This window comes from Pipistrellus kuhlii, unplaced genomic scaffold, assembly GCF_014108245.1.
Source record: "Pipistrellus kuhlii isolate mPipKuh1 unplaced genomic scaffold, mPipKuh1.p scaffold_m20_p_1, whole genome shotgun sequence".
In the NCBI taxonomy this organism is placed as follows: Eukaryota; Metazoa; Chordata; class Mammalia; order Chiroptera; family Vespertilionidae; genus Pipistrellus; species Pipistrellus kuhlii.
The window spans coordinates 64,061,442-64,066,492 of NW_023425404.1; positions in this window are offsets into that span (position 1 = coordinate 64,061,442).

A 5,051-nucleotide genomic window follows, 5' to 3' on the forward strand; every position below is an offset into this window, starting at 1 on the left:
TTGACTTGTGATGGCCTCTGACCTCTGGGGCCCCCATTTAACAAGCTTTGCCCCACATCATTCTCTCAGGGGCTACCAGGCAATTCTCTGCATATGCCCCAGCACATGCTCACTGTCCCCCCACCAGGCCTCCAGCTTCCCTGAGGCCACTTACTCTCCGTGCCCTTACAGCCAGTGTCCAAGCCCCAGCTCAACACCCACTGAGCTCTGAAATGTTGCTCTTGTGCTTCTTTGCAACAATTTCCGCAGGTACATCGGTGTCTTGTGGCAGTAAATATGGGGTAATTGTGGGAGCCACCAGTGTCTTCTTGTGTCCCTGGGAAGCCAGGGAGTAGACCCTCATGAGTCCCATCCCAGGCTTTTTCTAGGAAGGGCCGGCAATATGCCAGGACAGGGGCAAGGCAGAAATCACTGTACCTGGTATGATATCAGGGACAGAGGCTCTCTTTGCCAGCTCAAGCCAAGATAAACAGTAATCCTAAATCTCAGGAATGGTCTTTTAGAATAATCTCAGGAGAGGTGGGTGTAGCCTCTTCATGTCAGTTGGAACGGAAGGAAGAATTTCTTCTTGTGCATATTTGTATAAGAACAGGCCTATCTTCCTCTCATTAATTAAAAAAAATTATAAAGGCAGAACCTGCTTATTAAAAATATTTTAAGATATTAAAAAACTGTAAAGCACTGAGAAGCAGAAAGTGGAAGTGGAAGTCTCATCCCGCATTTCCTTCCCACTTCTACCCATCCTCATTTTAAAACCATGCCAGGTGTCTTGTTTTGTGCCCCCCCCCCCAGTTTAAGGAATTGCTAAATCATCTACCTCATTATTTCTATTGGCCACATAAATGTTAAGAGTATGCATCCACCATAATTCTAGAGAACAATCCAAGCATGCAGAGCCCTTATGCATCAGTTCTATGGAAATTTGTCCTATGGAAATGCCGGCACCAGTGTGAAAGACTGTATCACCCCCCTGTTTGCCAACAGTGAAACAACCGAGTCAGTCTGTTAATTTGTAATATAATTGAAAAGAGACAGAGAGCAAACCACTTAGAGCTGAAACTCTGGCTTTGGGGACTCAGTGGGAAACAAAGGGCCTTTATGGAATAGAGGACATGTGTTTCCTACTAATAAGTTTCCCTTTTGGGGCTACAAACTGGGTAGCTAGTATCAGGCTACCTGGACTCCTGAGGTCTAAGCCAATTGGGGAGCATGTAAGAGGCAACCAATGAATGCATAAATAAATGGAGCAATAGGCAGATCTCTCTCTCAAATCAATAAATAAAATAAATTAAAAAAAAAAAACCACACACATTCAAATGCTGACATTGTCCAGAAAAATTTAACAGGTTTATTTATATTGTTATAAAGTTGAACTGCTGAAACGTGTTCACTAAAACATTTTGACTTGCATTAATGCTTTATGTTCCTGCACTTATATTTAACAAATTTACACACAAATGAAAATGGAAAAACTGCCTATATTTGATTTCTGGCTACTATTTTTCACTTGCAATCATATACTTAGGTACCTTTTGACCCCATGGGAAAAAATATCTAATGTTCAGAATATATGCACACATCCCTATGTTTCAGCGTTATTTACAATAACTAAGATCTGAAACATCTCAAGTGCCCGTCAGTAGATGAATGCATAAAAAAAGCTGTGCTACAATGGTTTTCGCATCATCTCTCAGACCTAAGGGTCATAGGTTCAATTTGTCATCAAGGGCACATACCTCAGCTGCAGTTTCATCCCAGCTCTGATTGGGATGTGTGCAGGAGGCAACCAATCTATGTGTCTCTCACACTGATGTTTCTCTCTTTCTCCTCCTCCTCCCTCCCTTCCACTCCCTCTAAAAAGCAATGGAGCCAAAACCGGTTTGGCTCAGTGGATAGAGCATCAATCTGTGGATGATTCCGGTCAAGGACATGTACATTGGTTGTGGGCATATCCCTGGTAGGGGGTGTGCAGGAGGCAGCTGGTCGATGTTTCTCTCTCATCGATGTTTCTAGCTCTCTATCCCTCTCCCTCTCTGTAAAAAATCAATAAAATATATTAAAAAAAATAAATAAAAAGCAATGGAAAAATACCTTTGGGTGAGGATTAAAAACAATCTATTCTTTAAAATACCTTCAGCCTTTGAGAGGATCATGTGTATCCTACCCAGATCCTGACAACAGGGGGTGTCACTATCTCTCCTCCTCCCCCACTCTCAGAGTAACTCTAGTTTCCTTGGCTGTTGCCTCCACCTGCTCATTTGGAACCACATTAAGTCTTGACCATTCTTTGTGCCTCTGGGAAACCACCTCTGCTCTGATGAGAACTCTCTAGGAAAGCAAGCTTCTCAGGAACTCTGGCAAAGTCAGGGAGAAGCCTGTCTTCCCTCTAGGCTACACCACACGAAGATTCCAAACTGGCTGCTGGGTTCCAGGGCTCCCCACCCCCTTCCCCAGGAACTGGCTAGGCATGGTCTGGGCTAGGTGAGGAGGTCTAGTGACAGAACTGCCTGTCTCTCTGAAGCCTGGGAGGGGTAAGATCCATTACTGTCAGGATCACAGAGCAGGCCCCTCCTTTAATCACAACAAGCTTTCTCCCAGAAGCTTCTCATTCCTTATGCAAGCAGGCTCTTGGCAAGGTGTGCTGCCCTGTTGACTGACATGCCTAGACATATCTAATTCTATTTGGATTTGATCTGAGATCTTTCCATACAAGGTTGGGAGGTAGATTTGGGTCAGGGAGAGGAAGGCCTCCAACATAATCAAACAAGTTTTAACCTAATATTCTAGTCAAGGAATGGCTAAATGTATTCAAGCTGGTGAGAAACCTGGATCAACAATTGTTAAGAGCTTAGGGTGCTCCATCTCAGAGCCCATGTTCTTGCTCTCCCTCTAGCGAAGTACCACTTTAACCAGAGAGGCTCCTTCAGGGCACTCTCCATCACCATACCTCATTTTATTTCCAGCAGAATATGTATCTTTTTCTGAAATCACAACTGTTTTCTTCTTTTTTTCACCTTCTCCATGAAGGTAGGAGATAACTGTCTTAGTCAATGCTGTATTCCCAGGGCCAGGCTCATGGTAGGCACTCAATAAATATGAGTTGAATTTGTTGAATGAGCGAATGAATTTGGTCCAATGAATGAATTTAGATGAGAAAGCCTGGAGAGGTCAAGGGATTTAGCTATCTGCTTTAGAGTACACAACTCATCACTGGCAACGCTGGGACTGGACACAGGATATCTAATGAAGTCCACTACATGCAGGTGGAGAGGCAGAAGGGGAACCTCATCGAGGAGCCAGATCAGTGGTATCTCCCAGACACTGAGGTTCAAAAGGGTAGGAAGGAGGGGCATCTCTGGGGAAGTATGGTGACATAGTGGCAAGAGCTGAGGTGGTGGTGAAGAGACATAAGATCTAAGAAGAAAAAATTGAAGTGTATTGGATGTTTACTCCTTGCCAGGCAACGTGTCAGGTGTTAGTATCTGTACCTGTGTGGTATGATTTTCAACCTGTGCTGTTGGTATTATTGTCCCCATTTTTATGAGCTAAGGCAGTGGTTGGCAAACTCATTAGTCAACAGAGCCAAATATCAACAGTACAAGGATTGAAATTTCTTTTGAGAGCCAAATTTTTTAAACTTAAACTTCTTCTAATGCCACTTCTTCAAAATAGACTCGCCCAGGCCGTGGTATTTTGTGGAAGAGCCACACTCAAAGGGCCAAAGAGCCGCATGTGGCTTGAGCCAAAGTTTGCCTACCACGGAACTGAGGAAATGGAGGCACAAGAGTTTAAATAAATTATCCTCTTTTTCCCATTTATCAAGTACCTGACTCGTTCCACCCCCCACATGCCTCTTTGAACACAAGGTTAAAGCTGGGGGCATTTTCCTTTAATATGCTTGAGGTCCTAATTGGAAGGGAGCAGCAAAAGTCAAGTATTTATTAGTAGGGAGCAGGGGTACTTGCTTGTCACCTTGCTTCAGAGAAGAAGCATAATAATAAGGCAGGGGCTTCTTTTGATAAAGGGGGAGCAGATAGAGGTGAGAAGAGTGGAGAGACACAAGTTCACCCTGAGGGTCTGCTTCAAAGTGCTGTAGAGAGGCAAGTTAGGGACGTGCTAGACTAGGAGCCACAGGTTATACACATCACCTTTTTCCTTGTCTGGATTCCAATCTAGGGAGAAGCAGAAGTGGGGGTGGGACTGGTTGGGTTGAATTCAGTTCAGACTAGAAGCAGTGTCAGCCCATCTCCCCTCCTCCTCCAGTTGGGCCCCTTCCTTCCAGGGGGCACTCTTGGCCCTTGCCTGTAGGCACACAGACATAGATGTTCCAGATGTTCCAGGGCAGCTCTTATTTAAATCCACTGCCCTTTGTTGTCTCCGCAGGTACACATGTGCCTGTCAGACAGCAGCTCTGGGTTTCGGTGTGGAAAATAAAGGTCGCTGAGGCCCAGACGCAGACTGTGCGCTCCACAGAGCCGGCTTCTGTTCAGGCCGCAGGCTGCACAAGGTGTCCTTTGTCCTGGGGGTGCCTCAAGGGCCTGTGCTGGAGGTGGCCCCAGTGCAGGGCTAGTCCCTGATCACTGATGCCAAGCAGCTGGCTGGGGGTCAAGGTCAACCCTTTCTCCACGGGAATCCTCAGAGGCTGTGCTACCCACCAGACCCTTGCTCCCATCCTAAACCCTCAGGGCATAACTCAAACTTGCTAAAAAAAGGGCTTTCATAAACAACGCGGCAAGTCTGAAAGCTCGGGCGGGGAGGCCCCTCCAGCTTGGGGGCTTCAGGAGGGTCTGGGCTGCCTGCCAGCTCCTGGCTGTCCCCAGACTTGGCGGGGTGGGGTGGAGGATGGGGGGCGTGCAGAGAGAAGCGGGGAGGCGGTGCTGTTACGGTCTCCAGCCCGCCCGCCCGGTTTCCAGCCCAGAGTTTCCTGGGGCCCCGGCCTCCCGGGCTCCCCATTCTGCCCTCGCTTAACCCTTTCCTCGAGAGAGGGAGTGGCACAGGCCCTGGTTCCCCAGGGAGGCCTGGGAGGCGGGAGGGAGGAGCGGAGAGAAAGG